This window comes from Nannospalax galili, unplaced genomic scaffold, assembly GCF_000622305.1.
Source record: "Nannospalax galili isolate Female #2095 unplaced genomic scaffold, S.galili_v1.0 scaffold1118, whole genome shotgun sequence".
In the NCBI taxonomy this organism is placed as follows: Eukaryota; Metazoa; Chordata; class Mammalia; order Rodentia; family Spalacidae; genus Nannospalax; species Nannospalax galili.
This window is the reverse complement of record NW_008342011.1, coordinates 1787021-1811049: the sequence shown is the minus strand read 5'-3', so window position 1 is coordinate 1811049 and position 24029 is coordinate 1787021. Positions and strand designations below refer to the sequence as shown.

The following is a 24029-nucleotide window of genomic DNA, read 5'->3' as shown; positions in this document are numbered from 1 at the left end:
GGGAGAAGGGAAGGTCACAGACCTGATGAATGCCTTGCCTCCTCAGAGTCTGAAATTTAAGAGTTGGGTTAAATGTCTCCCTATAGGGGCTGGAGAGATGGCTCAGTGGTTAAGAGCACTGACTACTCTTACAGAGGACCGAGGTTTGATTCCCAGCAGTCACATGGTGGCACTTACACACATGCGGGCAATATACACATAGAATAAAAATAGTGAATAAAATATTTTAAAATATCTTTTCTATATATAATGTGCTGGCACAGCTGTCTGTTTTTCTACTTCTCTTGAGGCTGGTGGTGGGCACTGCACAATGCTTGTCTTTTCGGTCATCTTTCGAGAGAATCTCTTTCTCTATTTTATATTCACCAAGCGGTAGTGTCTGTATTTGTTGTTGTTACTGTTGTTGTGATGGCTATCATATTGGGGTTATTTTCTCTTTTACCCCATATCTCAATCCCAACTTAAAGACAGCTGAGTTAATTCTGGTTGTCTCCCCATTTCCAAATGCCTTCTTAATGCTTCTTAGGCTTCTGTAGTATAGTACTGTGTTAATCTAGGGAAAAAAGAACCTCTTACTGCCCCAGATGTACCATGGGAAAACTCTGGACTCACGTAGTCTTTACATGTAGTGATTACTTATCCACTGGGCCTGATCACCATAATGCTATTCTGTCAGGATTAGTCTGAAAGCATGACAAACTTCAAAGTGCTTCAACCATTTTTTATCGGGTCTGTAAAAGTCATCATCGTTGCACAGGAAATGACATTTTCTACTTTGGAATTGGCACTGTACACACAGGAGGCTGAACTTGGAAGGTTTCCTACATATGGGGCTTTGCACTATGAAAGTGCCCAGAACCACCAATTGCCCAGGTATTTGTGACTGAGAGTATGCTTTTCAAGCTTGATTCTATACAGTTATGGGTTTATTGTGCAGTGATATTTGCATTTGAGTCTGCACCTTAAATTATGCCCTATATGGACGATGTCTTGATGCGTCTCATTGGAAGACACGCAGAATGAGAGACACAGGATAGGATGTATCAATGACATGGCCCTCAATGACTTAAACATGTTCTCAATAGCTTTGGTGGGTCTGATTGAATAGGCTTTGGAGATAGACATTCTTGGCTTTGGGGCATACTGATTGAATGAATCTTAGGAAGTTACTTAGCACTTTTATCTATTTATTGAGAAATGCTCTCTGAATCAAGTCTGCATCAGTAAGGCACCTGGGAAAAGTGATTCATTAGAGGATGAAAAAATTCTTTTTCCTACTTTTGTGGTCATCTTCAAACTTTTGCCTAAATGCAGAGTTTTGCATAGATATTATTGAAAATTTCTTTAAACGTTTTTGTTCATTGAGAAGTATCTGAAGGAGATGTTTCCAAATATGAGGCAGTGTGTTTGGTCCCAGAAAATGATGTAGATGAGTGAACGGAATGGGGGTCAGCAACACAGCAGGCAGAGGTCAGAGCCAACCCTGCAGCTACATGATTTCAGCTCTTCCCATTGACACGAATTTTGTCTCTATGAGGTGGACAAAAGCTCTGGTTTGCTGTATCTTGTGTTTACCATGTGTATTTGGGCTAGAAAAGGAAAAAAATAGACAAAGGCAGTGGCTAGTTTGAAAAGATTGCTTGAAAAGTACTAGATGCTTCAAGAAATAAAATTAATGAGCTTCACAGTTTTACCAAATTGACATTTACATGGAGATTTCCATGATTCCTGTGAATGTGGGTTTTAACATACACAAAGTTATCGTCAGTTCATCTTTTCATTTTCATGGAAAAAGTTCTGTTGAATTTTTCAGATAGTCGTACACCCTAGTCATACTCTCAGAAGAGTCTTGCCTTCTCGGACCCATTTAGATCTTTCTAAAGACACAGTAAAGGTGGAAGGTGATGTGTAAAGAGGATCCACTGAGAGCCGTACAGGAAACAGATTCTTGCCAGGCACTTTTTACTGTCACAGGCACACCACCTAAGAAATCTAGGTATCTCACCTAACTCTGAAGTCTGAAACTTTCACACAGACTTTCTTCCTAAATGCTGAGAATTCCTGTGCATTTGTGGATAAAGTTGGAAGTCCTAGTCAAAATTGTTGATCATAGATTCCCATACTACACTGCCAGGATCGGTGTTGGCAGGACGTAGTATCATGGATTACTGAAATGTGAACATCGCCTCTTTCAACTGCACTCTCCACATCTTAGTTCAGAAATGAAAGGTCAGAACTGAAAAATCGCTTTTCAAAGGTTCCATTGGAATAAGTCTTAAAATGTCTCAAACTTTAATTTTAGTGTTGCAATTTATGCTTTGATAATTCTTTGTATATTTAGATAATCAGAGGTTAAGAACACTGACTTTTCTTGCAGAACACTTGGGTTTGAATCTTAGCACCCACATGGCAGCCAAAAACTGTCCGTAACTCAAGTTCCAGGGAATCTGACAGTCTCTTCTGTCCTCCATGGGCATTGCACGACATGGGTGCACTTACCTACGTGCAGGCAATACATGTATACACATAAAATAAAAATTTTAAAAAAGCATCTTACTATTTATGGAAAAAAATTGCATGAAGCATTTGTCATTTGTTAAAGATGTCTTCCTCTAAAAGATGCATAATGCTTGTTTTCACTTTTATTCAAAACACATAATTACCTTATTTTTACTAGGGAGTATTGTCACTGCATTACAGTTGGTAAGTCACAGATTCCTTACAACCTGCAACGGAGGTTATTTTGATTATTATGATCATAATCTGTAGCAGCAAGGATAGAAATGGCATAGATAATTACAATGTTAGTACTGGCTCTTGTAGTTGTATTCCCTGCCTCCAAGAACAGAAAAAAATATTAGAATTTTTCACCTGTAAAATATAATTTTAAAGACTCTATTGGTATAGATCCTTCAGTGACTCACACTTTAGTATTGTCAGAATGTATCTTTACATGCTGGAACCAGGGTTCACACAGGGCATTTGGCCCCATGAGCTTCTGCTTATGTGCATAGGCACTGTTGTTGCATGTAGCATGTGGAATAGTTTATGCACAAAGGTGGATATAATGCAAACCAGTTTTTAAAAGAAATAATTTATATATATTTTTAATTTTATGTGTATGAGTATACTGCCTGCATGCATGTAAGTGCACCCATGTAGTGCAATGCCTGCGGATGTCAGTAGAAGGCATCGGATTCCCCTGGAACTGGAGTTACAGAGAGTTGTTTGCTGTCATGTGGGTGCTGGGAATCGAACCCGGGTCCTCTGCAAGAGCAGCCAGTTCTTTAAACTACTGAGCCATCTCTCCAGTCCCCAAACCACTTTTTTTTTTGCTTATATATGTGTGTGGTGTTTGTAACATGTATATCCACGCTCACATGTGTGTGGGCTTGTATGTCTATAGGTTTTATATGAACAAGTGTGTCCATGCATGTGGACATGCATAGTTGATGTCAGGTATTTTCCATAATTGTGCTCCAACATTTATTTTTTCATTAACTCAGTGTCTTCATAAATTAGAGTGATTCTGAGACTGCCACACTGAGTAGCAAATGCACCTTGTTTTTTTTGAGGGGGAGGGAATTCAGGACAAGTCTGTTAAGGTCTTTTTGAGTTCTGATTCCATCTTCCAACATGGGTCCTTCCACCCAGGAGTGTCTCAGATGCTCTTGCAAAGATTTTGAAATTACTGTATTTTATAGGCCCAGAGGCTTATTCTCAGTTAAGGCCCGGAAAACAGGGTTTTGAGTTGTTTTTAATTTCTACCAACCCTAATGTAGCCTATCAGCAAATACACATGCCTCTTGGATCCTTGATATGAAACTTCAACTTAAGGCATGTACTAGGTGCCTGGTTAGAGTTTATCATTGTCTAGAAATGCAGGGACTTCCCATAGGAGCAGATTTGGAAGGGTGGATTTCTAGAATTGCCTCAGTACATTTTCCTAACTGCATTATGTCTTGGGTGACCAGGCCTCCCCCTGGAACCCTATTACTACCACACTGACCTGTTCTCACTGAAGAAAACATGCCAAATTCCTTTTCCTTCCTGTGTAGAAAATGTGCTAAGCCTCTGGAATTCATCATTAGTCTTTTATTTATATGTGACTGCCTTGTTGTGTATTATGTTTATTACTTGTGTTTCTCTCTGTTGTACTGAAAAATATGGGCAAGGGGAAAGCATTTATTAGATCACATTCATCAAACCTATTCACCTACCTAGGCTTCCATTCTCTCCTTCCAACATAGCTATTGAAAGCTGGGACTCAAGAAGGAGCCAACGTTGCGTATAAATGGGGGAAGAACCTTGTAGGAAGAGGAGCAGCAGGTGCAATGTCCTGAGATAGGAAAGAAACTTGGGTCACCCCATAAGACACCAACTGAGCCCATACCGCAGTGATTTGAGCCTACTGATCTCTCCTGCCCAGAAAATAAATATTTCCATTTGTTCTAAGTCTCAGAAACTGCCTCTTTAGCTATCTATTTGAAAATTTTCTACATCTCCACTAACATTCAGCTCATGTTCACATGGTCCTATCCTAGAGTAGAATAAAATAGAGATGTGAGGGCTCTGAGACACTAGAGCCTCATGGGGTAGACTTGTACCTTGCTCCTCCAGGGACTGACTGATCAAGGTTATGTGGTACCCAAATCTCTGACAATCTTTAGCGTACTCTTGCAAAGACAATAGTACAAAATGGCAAATTAAAAAAAGGCCCTTCCCTTCCCTTGTGAGCAAAGGGTTGAGAAGCGTCATCTCAGCCGTCTGTAGTCAAATTAGAGTGACCTGGCATCACAACCCAGAAAGAACAGGTAAGGAGATCCAGCAGATCCCAGGAACCTAAGAGTCCCTGCAGCTTGAGAGCAGGGGAGAAACCTGTTTATGTGACTAGGGGCAGAATGCACCTTCTTCCACACCCTGCTAGAGGAGGAGGGGAGAAAACTAGAGCAGATTTAACTGTGTAGTCATGTGGCAATCAGTTGCAGTCTGCAGGAAAATGTATTGCTGGATATTTTGTACTTTGTTTAAAAAGCTCCTAAAGGAATATTGAAGCAAGCAAGGATGGTGGGTTACATAAGTAAACAATACAGAGTATGCAGTGTGGGAAGAGGTGGAATTGGAAGTAGATGGGGGAGACAGAGGCACTGCGGCTGCCTGGGGATTATAGAGGAGAACTCTGGAATGGCAGGAAGCAGGGAGCTGAGGTGGGTAGGGCTAGGGAGATAGTAGGTGAAGGTGCAGAGTAGATGGATGGGTATATGGGTACGAAGAGAAGATAATAATGGTGGTGGTAGTTCCAGGGTGCAGTTTGTTTCCTTTGGATCTCTGAGGACTACTTCTCCCTACCCTGTATTAATGCTTCAGTTCATAATTAGTTCTGAGTCTCAGAAAAATATCTCCTTGAATGATGAGGAATCAGTCTCTCACACTCTCCAAATAATAATTTATCTTAGTCTCAGTCATAACTTATGCCCAGAATCTGGCCCTGTTTGAGGCAGAGAAACCACTTGGTTATAGTATTTGAACATTTGCTTTCTAGGAAGTAATAATAAGCCCCACTCATATGCTGGGAATCAAACTCAGGACCTAGACAAGCACACTAGACAAACCCTCTACTACTGAATAAACCTCCAACCCTAGTAAAGATGAGCTGTGGTGTGTGTGTCTGTGTGTGTGTGTGTGTGTGTGTGTGTGTGTGTGTGTGTAGAGAGAGAGAGAGAGAGAGAGAGAGAGAGAGAGAGAGAGAGAGAGACTAGGGTTCAGACCCATAGCCTTTTATATTTTAGGCAATTATTTTCCCCAAACTACATGTCCAGCTCAGCAGTGAGATTTTTTTAAAAAAATTATTTTATTTTTATTTTATGTGTATGAGTATATTGCCTGCCTAAATGCAAGTGCACTTGTGCCATGCAATGCCCACAGAGGTCAGAAGAAGGCATCAGATACCTTTGAACTGGCGTTACAGGAGGCTGTTAGCCACCATGCAGGTGCTGGGAACTGAACCTGAGTCCTCTGCAGAAGCAGCCTGTGCTAACTGCTGAGCCATCTCTCCAGCCCTGGCAGTAATGGGCTATATATTTACATTTATTTATTTATCTGTGTACACTGATGTATGTGTGGAGATCAGAGGACAACTTGCCAGTGTTAGTTCTCTTCTTTTAACATATGGGTACAAGAACTCGAACTCAGTTCTGCAGATAAGCAAGTGCTTTTACTCACTGTGATATGTCATCAGCCTAATAAGAAGCTTTCCTAAAATTAAACATATATTTTTATTTTATCTGTGTATTTTGTCTGCATGTATGTACTTGTACCATACATGAATCCAGTTCTGGGGGCATCAGATCCTCCTGGAACTGGGCTTACAGACAGTTGTTAGCTGCCATGTGGTTGCTGGGAACTAAACTCGGGTCCTTGGCAATAGTAGCCAGTGCTTTTATCCAACCCCCCATTCATGACATTATCCGCATCCTGATTTTCTGTGGACACTCTAATGATATGTTGCTCCCTCCTAAGCTTACAGGCTACTAGATGGTTGCCTATCATTAAATATCTGAAACTGATATTCATCATCTTTGCTTTAAAAATATGCCCATCATGTATAAAATGTCATACGTGACTTGAAAGGGCCTGTTTTAAGTATCAGCTTTAAAGTTCTGAAACAGAACTTTTACCTTCTGTCCTCCTCCTCCCCGACCTTCCACCTCGTTCCCGTTTTCCTCCTCTTTTGCTTCCTCTCATCTAACTTTTCTTCTCCTTTTCTAGCATCCTTCTCAAATACTTAAGCGTGTGCTAGGTGCACAACCTTGATAAAGCCCAAACTGATGTGTGGTTAGAAAGATTTCTCTTAGAAAATGTTCCTTTCATAATATATAATAACCAAATGGCTGCAGAGCCACTGTGTGGATCAGCATTAGTGAAAGTTTCACAAGCCTGAGTGTTGAATGTCACCTGTGAATTGGAAGGTTCATTGTGAGCCTCTGAATGTAATTTTAAAGGCTTATTGTGTGCCCAGGTATGAGTTTTGACTGAATGTCACATTTTAGATTTATGCATACCAATCTACAATTTGGAAAAGAACAGAAAGATGCTTTGTGTTTGTTTGTGAGTGTTCAAATTTCTGGCTATATCTTTCTGCAGTACCTTCTTTCTGGACCAATAGCCTGAATAATTTGCAAGTAAGGGCAGCCATTTGCTTGCCAGGAGACAGTCCTGTGTAGGGTTTTCTGCATGCTAATTGAATCCTACCTCAACTACTTTACCTGCTCTTTCAGAGTTTGGCAGCTTGTATTCATCATCTGAATGACAGCTGTTTCTAACTACTTTTCTCTGAAAAGTAATAAAGAAATTAAATAAACCTTTTGCATGCTAATCACTGACATTCTGAAATGACAGTTGAAAAGTACTCAGGTATGAGTCTAAGAAAAGCTTGATGGATCTACATCCACCAGTTGTTGAATTCTGACTAGATGTTTGTGAAGGGTAGAGAGAAAGGGTGGCAGGCACTGTGAGACAGTAGTATCACGAGTAAGGGTGAATCATTGAAAGAAACTTTAAATATATTAAATGTCTGCATTTAAGAAATTGAGCAATGGCTCTTTCACACATATTAAGCTCTACAGATTTTGTTCAACCAATGCCATTTTTTCCAGGGCAACGTGCAGATAGAAATTACACATGTTACTTTTATTATTTTTAAATAAGATACGTTTCATTGATGATATGTATTCCATTATTTGCTAAGCTCAGAGCTATTCATCAACATGGATCTCATTCCTACTATTACAGTGATGACTGGGTTAAGATCATTTGGCTGACTCCCCTTAGCAAAATAAATCCTCTCTGAAGGTCTTCAGTAGATTAAACATGCACAGAACACAGTTTCAGAAAGGCAGGTTTAACCTCCGTGGAGGACTGGCACCTAGACACTGTTGATCATGTCTTTGGTTTATTTAAAGGCATATTCCCAGAATGTTCTCTACTGCATATTTCTTATTTTCTGTAAGGCTTTCTCTGGTAGTGAGATTCAGTCAGAAATTGTGGCCCCCTTCAGAGTATATAGACTTCATTAAGGTAAGTTGCTTTTTCTTATACTGGGAAGTCTATTGCCATTCAGCATTTATATAATGATATGGAAAAAATTGATATCTTTGGGTGCCCATTTCCATGAATTTTTTACATCTCTTTTTAAAATATTTTATTATTTTTGTTTTAAGTGTATGAGTGTATTGCCTGCATGTATGTGAGTGCACCCGGGTCGTGCAATGCCGCGGAAGATCAAAAGAGGGCTTCGGATTCCCCTGGAACTGGAGTTCAGGATGGTTCACAGCCGGGTTGTGGGTGCTGGGAATCGAACCCAGGTCCTCTACAAGAGCAGCCAGTGCCCTTAACTGCTTAGCCATCTCTCCAGCCCCCATTTCCATGAATTTTAAGTTATATGGACTTGTGTAATCATTTTCATAATCAGATTGCAGGACTTTTATTCTTCCTCAGCACGCTCATGCTGCTCTTCTATAGTCAAAAGTTTTCTTCACCCCTAACCACTGTGAAGGTGCTTTCTTGATATTTGAATATGGGGAAGGAGGGAGTGGAGAGAGGTGGAAGAGAATAAGAAAATCTGGACTACGAGGAAGAGGAAAAAGAAAGGAGGAAGGGGGGATTGCGGAAGAAGCCCTGTGAGAAGTTCACTGACTTTAACCATAGGCTCTATGTGTTGCCAGTGACAGCATCGTAAGTGCACTGTTTATTTCTTTTAGTCGACTGGGAAAATGGCTTTGTTGAGATGATTTCTGCAGTGATTCTGCAGTTGGAGATTATGCCCTGGTGCCTGCAGGCCACGTTGGCACATTTTGATGATCTGTGCCGCAATGCTGGCACTTTCTGCTGTGAATCTGGCATCTCTCCTACCTGTCTGCAGAGGTCAAAGGAAGAAACACATACCCTGGGATTCTCTTTGTGGTTTTGATCCGAGATTGTCATTAGGAGGAACTGGGTAAAACTCTGAAGCAGAAGAGGAGTGTGGTCTATTGCAGCCAAATTGGACAACAGATAGAGGATTCCCAGGTGTCCGGGAATCACTCACTCCACTGCAGCAGACTGTGGTCACCTATGGTGTCTTTACAGGGCAGCTTCTGGCTAAGCCTTTCAGACCCTCTATGTTTGTTTCAGGTTGAGTTTTCTAGGTCTGCTTCCCAGCTTAGTTGACTGCTCTCCCAACACGTCTGCATTAATGTGCAGGATGTCCTAGGGCTCCATCTTACCCACCACTTGTGTGAACGCCAGCTCCTGTACTCAGCTCCTTACTTCTGGCCCATCTTCAAACACCTCGGTTTACCTGCACAATATCAGGCTGTGAACTTATGACCAGCATTTGGAGTTTGGGAGACTTCTCTTTCTTTTAAATTTTATTTATTTTTTAGTGTATGAATGTATTGCTTGCATGTTTGTAAATGCACTCGTGTCATACAGTGCCCCCAGAGGTCAGAAGAAGGTATAGGATCCCCTGGAACTGGAGTTATGGACTGTTTTGGCCGCCATGTGAGTGCTGGAAATCCAACCGGGTCTTCTGCAAGAGCAGCCATGCTCTTAACCGCTGAGCCACCTCTCCAGCCCTGGGAGATTTCTCTTTAAAGACCTAATTGCACTTTTCTTTTGAAAAACTAAATAAACGAAAACCTCCAGAAAGCCAGGAAAGAACGGACGTTCATTCTTGTGTGAAAACAACTGCTTGGTGTTGAAGGGCGACTTCCGTTTAGAATGGACATGCCTGTCCTCTTCCCCTCAACCTGCCTTGCTCCTCAGAGCATCTTCATAAACTTTGTAGCATCTGTGTTCCTCCCTCTCTCAGCAATATCACCTTCTTCTAAGGAAAATGACTTACTTAAATAAATGAGTAGTGCTTGCGAAGGTTGTTTCTTAGGAACCCTTGCATATATGGAGGAAAGGAGGTGGGCTTGGCTTTACACATCTGGAACTCCAGCCCTCAGGAGGCTGACAGGAAGACCTTGATGCTCCACATAGCAAGACCCTGCTTTAAAAAATGAAAAAGAGCCTGGCGTGGTGGCACATGCCTTTAATCCCAGCACTTGGGAGGCAGAGGCAGGCGGATCTCTGTGAGTTTGAGGCCGGCCTGGTCTAAGGAGCTAGTTCTAGGCAGCTGGAGCTACAGGGAGACCCTGTCTCATAAAGACCCCCCCCCCAAATAAAAGAAAAAGGAAATGCTTATTTATTTTGGTTCATCATTTCAGAGGGTTTCCATCTAAGGTCAGTTCACTGTTGTTTGCCCTTTGGCAACACAGTATCTCATAGCAGAAAACTCGGCAGAGGAGGTCTGCTCACTTCATGGTGGCTTGGAAGAGAGGGAGAGACCAGCTAGAAGGCTCCAGGATCCTAGTATCCCCTTCAGAGGTATACTTCCTCTAAGTAGACCCCACCTCCTGAAGATTCCATCACTGCATGGGCTCAGGGCCATTGTATTTCATAGGATTAGGCATTGTATTTCTAAACTATACCAAAAAGGACTCACTGGTTTTTAAAAACTGAGCAAGACAAAAACAAGCACATAGTCGCCATGTCTTCACAAAATATGTGTGTGTAATTATCCTTCTGAAAAATGGTAAAATAAATGAACTAGCTCACTGTTCAATTCAGAATCTTGTTTTGGGTTTTGCTTTCCCAAGTTACTATGGAGCCTAGTCTGTTCTCAATGATGGGGTCTTCCTGCTTCAGCCTCCAGAGTACTGGGATTACTGGTTTGCATCTAAGTATTTTCCAATTATTCCCATTTTTTTTCAGACTGATTTTTATGGCACTTTCATTGTTTTCGATACATCAAGTGATATTGATTAATCTCTGAATTTGGTTAAAAAGCACAAACAGTGAATTTTCTATAATACATGTAAATGAACTTTTTCCCAAGTAAGCAAATTCTCACATTTACTTAGAAATCTCAAGCATTTTATTATATGTTTCTTTCAAAAATATATCTAAGTACCAATGTGTATCTACATTTAGGAAAAATATTGTGCCCAATTTTTTCCCTTAATATTGTCCAGAAAATGTAGCATGAGTGTAAGTATAATTTTCACATTAATGACAAATGAAAATAAATTCATACTTAGCATTCAGTCATTGTGTAAAAGATATCTTTCTCATTTCCTTTTATGTTTGATATCACTAGGATAACAGCATATAAATTTTGAAGCAGGATTTTCACTTTGTGTTGTATTTTAATGTCATAAAATAAAAATATGGTTGTAAATTGTTGATCATTGCAAGGTTAATACTTGTTCATTTATCTCCACATAAAGGTTCTATTTGTCAATATTGAAAAAAGAGTGCAGGTGTATCATAATCGGAGACAACAGAACACTTCACAGACACTTATATACATAGCTTGGATTTTTTTCTTTTGTAGTACTGGGCCTCGAACCACTCTGCTACATCCCTAGTCCTGCTGTCTTTAAAATATAGGCTTTAAGTTCACTTTCGTTTGGTATGATTTCTTTTCTGTGGGAGGGAACATGTCCAAACTTATATTCTCTAACAATTGCTAATGAAAATATGGACAATGTGGTCTTTGCTATGAGTGCTTATATAATGTGTTGATTGTGTATGTATATATACGCACATACAGAAACATATTTTGTTAGAGAGAATATCATGCAACTAAAAAATCCTGTATATTTAAAGAGAGAGCGAACGGAGAAAAAAGTGTGTGATCTCTTCCAGATGCCCAGGTATACTGACCACTGTATCCTGGCCTCAGCCCATGCTATGCCTCCAAAGTACCCCTTTTTTTGTACTTCTCTTAGAATTGGGGAGTTCCTGGACTTCACAACTCTTAAGAGTTTCAAAGTAAGATAGAAAGTAGTCACTGCAGTCCTATAGGAAAGACTCTAAGCAGTCAAAATATCTACCTCTGTTAAAAGTGCATATTGCTCTATAGTGGTGCTTCTTGCTCTTCTAGTCATGTTATTAGATTATCAAGGGTCAGAGGAAGCATCTTGACAGCCCCAATAAAACTGGTTCACCAGTCATCTTTGATAAGCCAATAAATGAACAAAATATTGAGAGGAGAAAACGGTATTTATTCAATGTGGTCACATTGCGAAGAGGGACAAAGTGATCCAGTGATTCAGTCCATCTCTAGGGCCCTGGATACTGACCACAGTGTGATCCCACTGTCCTTGGCCCAACATTGTCTCCATTCCAGGCTCTCCTTCAAGATTGTCTGATAAGTTGTAAATTTATTTCTTGGAGACAAGTTACCCTCTGACTGGCCCAGGCTTTAGCCTTTTTCGTCTCCAAGCTTGATATTCTTAGAGAATTCCGTTTTTTTGAAGTGTATTGTTTCAATAGCCCAGTAGCCAAAAAGAGGGACACACATGTCTCGTTGGAATATCCTCACCCCTACCAAGCCAGTTACTGTCACTGATCAACAAGGTAAATACACTGGGGATCTTGGGAAGCCAGTATGGCTTCAGCATCTGTTTCTGTCATTGGCTGTGAATATGTGAGTATTGTCTCAATCAACTTTCTATTTCTGTGTTAAAATATCAAAGAAAATCAACCTAAACAAGAAAAGTTTATTCTGATTCATTGAGTGAGGGATTTTAGGCCATGATTCATTTGTTTTATCACTATGAGCTCAAGGCTAGGCTGGACATCATGGCAGAGAGCACATGGATAAGAATTGCTCTCAAAACGGTCTTCTTTATAGGAGCCTGCAGAGCAAGTTGATGTTATTACAAACCAGATTTTGTGTTTAAGGGATATTGTTTTTTCATATAATGAGAATAGGGAATTATTGAGGTGAAGATATGACTTCCATTCTGAGATACCCTGAAAAGGTCAGTAGTCAGAAATTTGCAGAAAATACATACACATTTCACTCAAATACATACTGTACATTGAGTTCAACCACAAGCATTGTGATTTATGGGGTTGGGTTTGCCCCAGCCACACATTTAGTCAAGATAGTTGTGTTCTGTTGAATTCTGGAAACATCACAGAAACAAGGTGTAGTAAAGAGTGATGCTAATATTGGAGCAGGCTGACTGTCTAATAAATTGGTCTCATTTAATTATTCCCTTACTTGCAGTAACAACTCTGACTGGCTCATTTATACACTCTTGTTTCTCTATTTGAATGCCTACATCTAATCATCTATTTGAATGCCTACAGTATGATAAACATTTTGCTTCAGTTGTTTTATTTTTCATTAAAAAACTTAGTATATCAGTGTTTTACCTACATGTATGCAAATGCACCACATTCATGTAGTGCCCACCAAGGCCAGAAGAGGGTGTTGGATCTGCTGAAACAGGAGTTACAGACTCATTGCAAGAGCAGCCAGTGGTCAAAACTGCTGAGCCATCTCACCAGCTGCTTTAAATATGTTCATATGCAGGAGATTATAGTGATAGTTATCAATATGAGTGTGTTTGCCACATGATCAGCACTTAACAGATGCTATCTTTAACCTTCCCAGCAACCTTCCTGTATTTTTATTTCCATTTTACCATTGTTTAACTAAAACTCATTGAATCCAAACAACTTGATGAAGCTCACAGAGTTAGTTCATGGTAAATCAGTGATTTCAGTTCAAGTGCAAATAAAGACAGATAAACTATTGTAAGATATTCTTTTATTTATTTATTTTTTTAGCAGGTCATGTTCCTCCCTCCCAAGAGAGGGCACAGCATTCTTGGAGGTACTATGATACCTCCAAGAATTCCAGAAACATCATGATACGAAGAATAGATGGAGCAAGTGCCTATTCCATCACCTATTTCTAAAAACCCATTTAGTATATTGTTTTTGAGTAGAGAACCTATCAGCAATTAATTTGATGAGAACAGAAACTACCCTTGACTTTAGATAAAAGGCTGAGAAGTGAGATAGCTATTGTTTTATGTTTGTACCTATCATACATGCCTGAGCATCTCTGAGCTTGTCTGAGAATTCATCTCAGTTAAGATTTTGATCATTAGAGACATACTCATTGGTTCCTAGTATCTGGCCTTTTTTGTTGTTTTATTATTTTAAAGTTTAAGAGAAATTTTATTAAGAATTTTATACAATGGCTTGCTGATAATTCAGACCCCTGACCCTCCTGCAGAAGCCCACCAAAGCACCTACCAAACTGTTTCTGCTTGTCCCCATCTCCTTTTATCATTCCCTCATAAAAACTTGAGCCCCCTCCACCCGACTTCATGACTTCTTTTAACAAATGAAAAACCCCAATCATCTTATACAACACCTCTGAGCTGGGTGCCAGAGAAATCAGCTCATCAGAGTGTCAGTGATCTGTAATTCTTACACAGAGGTGTGCTAAAGTAAGGGTCCACTCCTTTTCCTTTGTATGTGATTTTGGGTCAGAATACACTCGGGTTTCTTGGAATGGGATTTTCACTCTTAATTTCTGTTTCTCTTACACGCTGCTTAAGAATGTCTAGTAGAAATTTCTCTTTTTCTCAGAGATTGGAAACACTTGGCTTTCCTCATCAAAGTCAGTTGTTCACAGTCCTTACATGAAGGTTATACTTTTACTGTTTCTGGGCCTCACTCAGCACAATGACCCCACTGTGGACAAAGGCATTTTCCAATGGATTGATTTCCCATAGGGTTTTACTGTGGGTAAAAGAAGAGGTAGGTGCTCACAACAGGCAGCAATTGCAATTAGCTCACAGGCCTCCAATCCAAGATTCTTTGAATGACAGAAAGTTTCACAGCTTCATGACAGCTTTACACCAATGTCCTCTAGCTTATTTTCTGTAATGTATAGTCTTTTTAGATTCCTAATGTTGTTGAGGACTGAAGCCAGGTCTTGACAGCCACTGGGTAATGATGATGGTCAGTCAACCATGGGTGCCAATGGTGCGTGTTGGTGGCCATGTTGGCATGACTCTGCCTCAAAGGTGCACATGGTTGACCAGGCTCTGCTATGTGTGGGTGGCCAGGTGGGTGTGGCTACGCCATCTTGGCTCCCCAGTTATTTTCCCTCTTATTTGCCAAATTCTGAGTTCAGAATTTTGAGCTCAATATAGAAGCATCAAGATTCTTAATAAAATGAATAGGCCCAGAGTCATAGTTTAAGTCATTGTGCCGAGAGTCCTCATCACCACCGTGGTTTTGGCTGTGCCACCATCTTGGCTTTCCAATTATTTTCTTTTTTACTTGCCAAGTCCTGAATTCAGAATTTTGAGAGCAATATGGAAGTGCCTATGATCAGGTAAATATTTACGTTGTGTGTAAGGTTCCTCATCAAGTCCATCACATACATTCTTCGTCTTGGGTGTTAGTGCACCCCATGTCCCAAGGCAGGCTGCCCAGGGCATGCCTCATTCCTACCCCATCTTTTCTCTCGACACCATCACAAGATAGGTGAAAAGCTGAAGTCTTGAAAGCATGGAGTCAGGATAAAGTAAGAGCTTGGGTCTCACTAGAGTAGATGATCACTAGGTTGTGCGTCACACTGGCTGGGTTCTATCACTGTATGAGCCTAGAGTTCTTCACCTTGTGTTTTTGATTTACACAGTGTCTGAGGTACTGGTTGCTCAATAGAAACTTACACTATTCTTCTCTGGTCAAAGATAGATGCTCCTTCTAACCTTTTCTATTATAAAACAATGCTGTTTTGGCTGAGCCTAAAAGAGTGACTGGATTAACATCCCAGAATTCAGAGAAATACAATTGGGCAGGACTTAAACTTAAGGATTCTGGAGTATCACCAAAATAAGAATGACGGGGCTGGACAGATGGCTCAGCCGTTAAGAGCACTGGCTGCTCTTGCAGAGGACCCGGGTTTGATTCCCAGCACCCACATGGCAGCTACGAACCATCCTTAACTCCAGTTCCTGGGGAATCCGAAGCCCTCTTCTGACTTCCGCGTCATTGCATGACCCGGGTGCACTCACATACATGCAGGCAATACACTCATACACATAAAATAAAAATAATAAATAAAATATTTTAACAAAATAAGAATCACCCCCCTACCAAAGAGTGTCTGGTCTGACTACCAAAACTGTGTCTAGCAAAACCTGGAGTCACTGCAAGACTTTATTAGGTGTTATTTTGGCTGATGCTTTCATTCCTTGGTTCCTTGGCTTGATACCTTCTCATACACCTGGGCACCTTGAGGTAGTAAGGCCCTTGTTCTCAAATACGCCATAGTCCACCTTTGAATTTCAATGTTTCTTTCAATAGTGTCTCTTTTGAAGGGAATGCCTGCAATTTAGGGAGCATTTTCCTCTAACATTGCCAGAGACAGTTCCTCAGCCTCTGAGCTAGCCTTCTTCAGGGCTAGTTATAGTAGAAGACTTGAAGTGAGGAGGATTTTCTATTTCAAGGCATAGTCCTTCGTCCTTAGCCATTGGCAGACTAAGGATGACATTGGTTTATAATGTCTGCCTTTTTACACTAAATCACCAGAGAAGTGTAGATTTAGAACTAGAGGTGTCATTGGTAATCAGATTGGGAATGAGTTTTGCAATGATGGAATAGAGGGAGAGTGTACTTTGGCTTGCTATAGTAACCTGTGAAGTTCTTGAATGGGTCAGACCTGGACCACAGTTGCCTACCCCTAGATAGAGCAAATATTAAAATTCAGGTGCAAAAATTCCATTCATTGTAGGACTGGAGTAAAAATGCAGATAACTGCTCATGAATATGAAGAGGGAGCCACAGATAGCTGGCTATGGATACAAAAAAAGGAGCCCTCATAAGGGCAAACCAAGGCCACAGCAAGACAATCCTTTATTCAACACAGTTACTCTTTTACCTCAAGTGCCTCCTTCGAAAAGTAATGGTATCTACTTGGACCAAGGTGTTAGGAAAGATTCAGAGACCCTGCATCATCAGCTCAGTAAATAGAGAACTTTTTTCTTGGTTAATAGTGTCTTTGCAGGTCAGAGGGAAAAGAAGAGAGGCAGCACATGTCCCCCACTCATAATTATCCTTTATTGCCACTGGTAGAGGACCCTGAGGGCTTCAAATATCCTAAAGAGTAGCCAGAACAAACACAAATAACATAGAAATCCAAGGAACACATGTTCCTGTTATAGCCATTTCTAGCAATTTCCATATTTTTCAAGTTTAACTTTTAAGTTCATGAAGTCGTGAAAATCCTGTGTGCTGAAAAGATAACCTCTTTGGCTCTCCCGAAAGGAGAAATATGGTTTCCTTGGAAATGCATTATGGATCTCAGAGCCTCTAACATGCACGCATTCCATCCACTTTAGTGACTATAGTTGAAAAAGTTGGCATGATTATTACAAATTACTATTTTTCTTTGTTTCAAATTAATTTTACTCTGTCATCAAGCTATCGGATTGCAGTCCCAGTTCTAACTAATTGTGTGTGGCATTTGCATGATTTCATTAAATGTAGGCAAAGGGAAAATGGAAATTGAGGCTTGCTGGTTCACACCGCTTGCTGAGTCTGTCTCACCAGGGTCTGATTTTGTTTGATTACATGAGTTAGAGTTCATGGTCAAGTATAAAAAATTTGGTATAATGTTGTCAACCAATAGTTCAAAGGAATATAGCTTAGATCTGTTATTAAAATCATGTCCTGGAATATTTGAAGTGCTAAAATCTTTATTCTGAAATAGGCCTTGAATATTATAGTTCCAGTCTATTTGAAGATGTGATGTGGGACTCTGGTTATATTTTCTGAACTCATCCTCTCCCTAAGTCGACCTTACACAGAATACAACTTATTATTCTTTAAATAACTAATCTCGGTACTGCCTTCCTTCAAAAGAAACCTAAATGTTAGTATTAAGTGGGTTTCTTGCTTAGTTTATAATTTTTAATAGCTGAGTTTTATAGTATTTGTTAGATCTCTCTTTCAGCAAAAATTACTGGTAGAAGTATGTTTTTTTTAAATCTTATATATGTTCCTATTGGCCTTTATTCTGTAAAATCTTTATTTTTTAAAATTTCTGTCTATGGAGAGGAAAATATGAGATTTGGTGTCTAAAGCCCCAACTCTCTACAAAAAGAAAATATATTTGTTGCATATTTCTTTAAGACAGAGTGAAAATAAATTAGCTGATATTTGGTGTATTTGAAGATATGGAGAAAGACTAGCAGCAAGAAAGTGCAGAGTCAAAAAATGCTTTCTTTTTCCAGACAGAGGGAGAAGATGAATGTGGTTTTTTTGAAAAAAAGGTACAATATTGGAGAGTATGTGGCAAAATTTTAACTGAACGCAACCTTTTTATTGACATGCAGTAAATAATAGATTAGAGAAAGAGACCTTGATCATTTTGTTTCTAAATGAGAAGATGAATGAATTGGACTCATTGGCCTCTGTTTAGGACAGTTTTGACCTTCCTGTAGAGTGTGATGGATCCCTTCCAACCAAAAAGCTATGCCCATGAAAAGCAAGCTGTAGTCAATATTTAATAAAGTTATGAAAGAGAAAATCCTTTGGCATCAGATTTGTAGTGGTAGAGTTGTAGCGCTCTATCACACAGAATAATAAGGATGGGACATAGTGAGCATCCTTCCAGTTTTTCAAATTGCAAATTAGGGACCAGAGGAGTATTTGATGTTTGTGCACTGATATCTCCTAACAGCCAAACCATAAGCAGATTTAACTGCCTACATGTATCTGGTACTAGGATGAAACATTGGTAGACACAGTTACCAGTCTCCTCTGGGTTCATGAGAGGAATGAGCCTTACTTTAGAATGCCCCAGTGCTTCTTGAATTTGATTATTAATCTTTTTGATTTTTAACTCTTTGAGGACGAGATATACAAACAGTGTAAGTCGGAGTTCTAACATGATGATTGGGATTCCTCCCACCTCTCAATTATGTAAGATATTTTTAGCACAAGATGACATCAATGCAAGTTTATAATGATGGTACTTATGGATAAAATCAAGCTTTCCAAACTAAAGTCAACACCTGTGACATAATCTCTTTGATGAATTTATATGATGATTTTTTTGCCATATTTGGATATCAAATGGAACTTGAAGATAAAGAGTGCATTTAAATATGTTGATAGAATCCAATCGTTAATCTTTAGAGAGATTAATTCTGGTAAATCAGGGAAAAAAAGGGATGAGACTATAGTCAGCTGTATAAGCTTGATCATCTTGAAACCTTGTGCCTGTTCCCTCATCTTGGAAATGAAAGTGCAGCTGTGCATGTAGTAGTGATAATTATGACTGACTCCGCCTTTCTCTTCCTCCCCATTTGCTGTCTCAGGGTCTGGTCTGTCTAGTTCAGAATCTCCTCGCAGGTTAGTTTTGCCCTGCATTGTTATATGTCTGTTCTTCACTGCATTCTATGGCATATCCCAGGTGGAAGGCATATGTTCCTTAGCCTGGGTAGCTATAAAACATTTACGAGGCATGTGAACCCACCATCCCTACACATCAGTGTCCTGTTTGACTGCTGCCATGAAACCTCTCCCATCTGAGGTTTGTTACTTTATGCTTACCAACTTTCTAGCTCTGAGCACCTTGATGGCAGTTATGATTTCTCTGAAAGTTACATCAGTTCCTGATATTGGGGCTAGGCTGTGCTCTTAAGGAATGGAAGGAAAGAAGAGGAAGAAGAGCAGGTCCTTGACTGAGACAAATCAGAGAAAGGACCTATGGAAGTAGGACAATCCCATGATCATTTTCTTAGAAATGTAATGATGCAACTGACTACATACAGAGATATTAGAATTCTTTTAAAATCTCTATTCTGAACAGGAAAAAAATGTTATCGTTGAACTTGCATACAACAGTCAGCTATTATTGTTATAGTAATTTAATAATCTATGTGAATGTTTTTGTCTTGTTTTACAAATTTATGCTTCCTCTCATTGATTTTGTTAGCTTTAAAATTGAAAATCTGGGTTAGCATTTACTTGTAGAAAATTCATGCATGATTTAAAGAGGGGGAAGACAATCTTGTTTTCTTGCCCTCTAACCTTGTGCTTACCTCTGAGGTTTATTTAACATGGCAGGTGGTGACAAAATGCTGCTTATGACATCTTAGCAATGTAATCTCACTGCTCAATGACAAATGCTCTGACAAATGGAAACCTGTGGTATTCTCCAATAGAAAAAATTGAATATGATTCAGATACAGGATAATAAAATGCTTTCTCTAAACATGTCGAATAAATTAGACCCCTAAGGAGGGACCTTATTACAAATGGCAAAGATAATACAGAGTGGATTTTTTTTCCCTCTAGAACTGTTTTTGTTGTTGTCTGTTGTCAGAGTAACTTAATAGCCATGGAAGTGGTACTATCACCACACCACCTTGTGTTGCCCTGTTGCAGAAGTTTGAACTCTTGTGCTAATTGAAAAAATTATCTACGAAAGTTAATTGGGGGTGACAGTAGTTAGTATGATGGAAAACACAGCTACGTTAACCATATTAATTGTAGATTCTAGTCAGATAAGGGCTAGGTTTTTAGACTTCTGGGGTTTAAGCTATGCTCATGAATTAGTTGTTCTTAAATCAGAAACTTTAAGTGTGAGACAGTTGTTAGAAAGCAAAGATAACTTCCCAGTTAGTTTGGGGGTAAGTGGAAACGTTAACATTGTGTTGTTGAGCTGTTGACACACTCCCACGCCGGCACAGTAAATCAGAAGTGAAATTAAGTGAGTCTCAGTACCTATGTACACAGTTCCATCAATATTTTACTAGCTCATCGCAGGCCACCTTCAGGATTTTTGCATATAAGAAATAATACTCATGAATTCAGAAGTTTGAAATAAAGTTATGATTTTCATTATATAGCAAGACACATAATCATGGAAAAAAATTTAATTTCTTATGAATGTGAAAAATACTCCACACTAAAAAAATACACATTTTGGGATACATTCAAATGAGCAATTCATATACCATGGCTTTCCCTAAGCTCTTGGTTTTGTTTTTGATAGCTTTAGAAACATTGATTTTTCTACCCATTTACTGAAATTGGAAATGCATTTATGTTTGTATAATATTAAGGAGATGAAAATAACACACAATCCATCAAATTATTTGCTAGCCTGCTCTTGAATTACAGTAGTGAACAATGTGTGGACAGGCATATTCTGAGGCACTGGATAGAAGAAGTTTCCTGAGGCAGAGTGATGAGATGCAGAGCCAGGATCAGACCATCTCTCTCACGTGCCAAGGCCCATGCCAGGCGGTAAGATAGCAACTATGGTGAGTGTTAGTGGCTGCCAGGTGTGGCTGTCAGGAAGTCATGTCCGTCAGGGAGGGTGCAGCTGCTGGTAGTGCCTTCTGCCCTCGGCTGGAAAAAGGCAGGGGTAACAAGCATGCCAGAGCGTAACTCCCTCCATTGTAGGCTGCCCATCAGTCTGCATAATTGATTCTGCCTGATTTTCTTTGATCATATTCCTTTTCTTAAAATTTTTTTGTTTTATGTGTATGACTGTTATGCTTGCATGTGTGTAAGTGCACCCATGTCATTCAATGCCCGAGGAGGACAAAAAAGGGTGTCAGATCCACTGGAACTGGAGTTATAGATGGTTGTTAGCTGCCATGTGGGTGCTGGGATTTGAACCTGGGTCTTCTTCAAGAACAGCCAGTGCTCTTAACTACTGAGCCATCTCTCCAGCCCCTTCTGATCCTATTCTGGCATTTACTCTTGCCAAGTGCTCATATTCCCTTTAGACTGAAGTCCATGAAGTGGCTTCTCTCTCCCTCCCTCTCTCTCTTTCTCCCCCCCCCACTTTTTGAGACAGGAACTCACTAAGTAAACCAGGCTGGCCTCAATTTCACAGAGATCTGCCTATATCTGTCTCCTGCATGCAGAGGTTAAAGGCGTGTGCCACTGTGCCCCACATGGATTCTCTTTTTGAAACTGGAGTTGCAAGCAGCCATTTATTTTCACATATTGCTAATATATACATATATTATCTTTGGTATATCTATGCTGCAAGCACATGATGATACAAGAATTTTTTTTTAAAGGAATAAAAGAGATGGTTTATTCTGGAACCAAATACAGGCGACCATGGCTGGGGAACACAGATTTAGGTTTCCCCAAATACCATGTTCCAGTGTGGTGTCAGTTGCCTTATATTTTTATAGTAACAACAAAGAAAAGTCATAAATCAAGACACTTTTCCAATACATTGGTGGATACATTCAGTAGGCTAGGCATGTCATGGCAAAGCGGGGATTGGGGGGAGCTTTTTGATTGGTGGGACCTGGTGGTCTGCTAAGATAATACATTCCAAAAGGTTTTTATCTGTGAGTCATGGGATGTTAGGTCAGAAACAGAGGTTGGGAAAAAAAAAAAGAAGAAAAGAAACAGAGGTGGGCAAGGAGTGGCTATTTAGGGAGGTAAAGATGGCCCAGGATAAATGGTAATTAGGCTCTGAACCTGGAACATTCCAAACTTTCCACAATTGATGAAGTTCTAATCAGTTGATCAGCTTGCAGAAGAAAGTCCCCTTTGAAGACAAGGTTTTTCTAGGCACTTTTATTCACAGGTGGTTGGTAAGAAACCAATCTCCAGGAGTGGAGAGGCAGGGTGGGTGAATGGTTAGTTCATTTGGTCATTTGTCAGACTAATTTTCCTTTATTCCAGACCCTGAAGACATAAAATGAAAAATCAAACCAAATGTTGAAACCAAAATGCTTTCAAAGCAAACAAACAAAAGAGGTACCTTAAAGCAAACACTTTGAAAGCAAACCAAAACCAAAAAAAAGTATCTAACACATATAAAAGGATCCTTAAATAGCCAGCTCAGATGCTGTGTTGTATACACAATTATCATTAAAAAGTTTGGTAAAACACTTAATAGACCAAGAGACACTGTTTAATAGATTTAAAGATATTTAGGTACCCAAGTTTATAAGGCCTTTGAATGCAGATGATGCAAGAGTTTTTGTGACTTGAATGTATATTTTTACACACATGATATCAGAAGTATAATGAAATGACTTACAAATAACAGGAAGTCGTTTTTAGAGTAGGAAGTTTTGGCATCAGCTCAGTTAGATAGCTTCTAGAGAGATCCAGATTTTCAAACACAAATAAGAAGGAAGGAATATGGGACTTCCCCTGCCCTCTCTTGAATTCCTGCTTCCTGCCCTGCTTCAGAGGTAATGAGAAGACAAGACCCAGGGCTGAGCCAGCCCATTCTACTTTAGTCAAAGCAGAGAAGCCAAGGCTTGCAGTTTTCAAACAAGTCCTGGCAGCTTAGTCCTGTATGAGGGCAGTAGTTTCTTTGCCTTTGTGCTATCCTTTAGAGCCTTTAAGGAACTTGCTAATCACCCAGGTTCTACTTTTGCATGATCCCCATGCCCATGCCCATGCCCAGACCCTGCCCCTCAGCTATCCAAATCAATAAGAAATCTAACCCCACTGCCCCACTGAAAACTCTCTCAAGAGATTTAGTCCAGTAAGATTTTTTTTTTTTTTCTGGCTCCAAACCTTTTCATAGTTTGCCTAAACAACAGTTGTTTTCACACTTGGGCATATTTTGAAATCACATACACAGGGTTTATTAAGACAGATTGTTGGGTCCTGCCCTCAGATTACTGAGTAAGTAGACCTGACGATTTGCATTTCTAACAAATTCCCAGGTTGTTGACATGGCTAATATGGCCACACCTAAGAACCATTGCAAAATGTTGCCCTTCTTCATTTCCAACCTCACCCAGCTGAGAGCCAATGTGTGTAGGTGTTGAACTAATTATCCACCAGAGAATGCATGTCAGAGTTTCTGACAGTGACCTTATGCTCCCTCACTGCCTTTGCCACCTCAGCCAACTCTTCCTTCCTACCCAGACCTCCCTCTACCACTTTTATTTTGTCTTTTCGCCACACTCTGCAAAAAGCAGCAAACTAACAAGCAAAACCCAGCTCACAGAGCCAAGAATGCAAGGGGACAAAAATGCCTTAAATTGCAGTGCCAGAGAGAGAGATCTCTTTCTCCAAGGGCCTCCTTCCCCTGAGAGTAATCCAAAGTACGACCCCCTACAGTGGTGTCACTGGTGGCTTTCCACAGCAGAATTGTTTGGCAACATATAGCA

The 24029-nt window shown here is 39.9% G+C and overlaps 1 protein-coding gene and 1 non-coding gene across 2 annotated transcripts in view; one reads left to right on the top strand and one right to left on the bottom strand.

Annotated features, from left to right (window-relative positions):
- Macrod2 (mono-ADP ribosylhydrolase 2) overlaps positions 1–24029 on the top strand; it is a 2130377-nt gene that overhangs the window by 926059 nt on the left and 1180289 nt on the right. The window lies entirely within an intron of this gene.
- Positions 13713–13904, bottom strand: LOC115071187. The gene has a single exon (XR_003850295.1). It is a non-coding gene; the product is annotated as a U2 spliceosomal RNA (small nuclear RNA).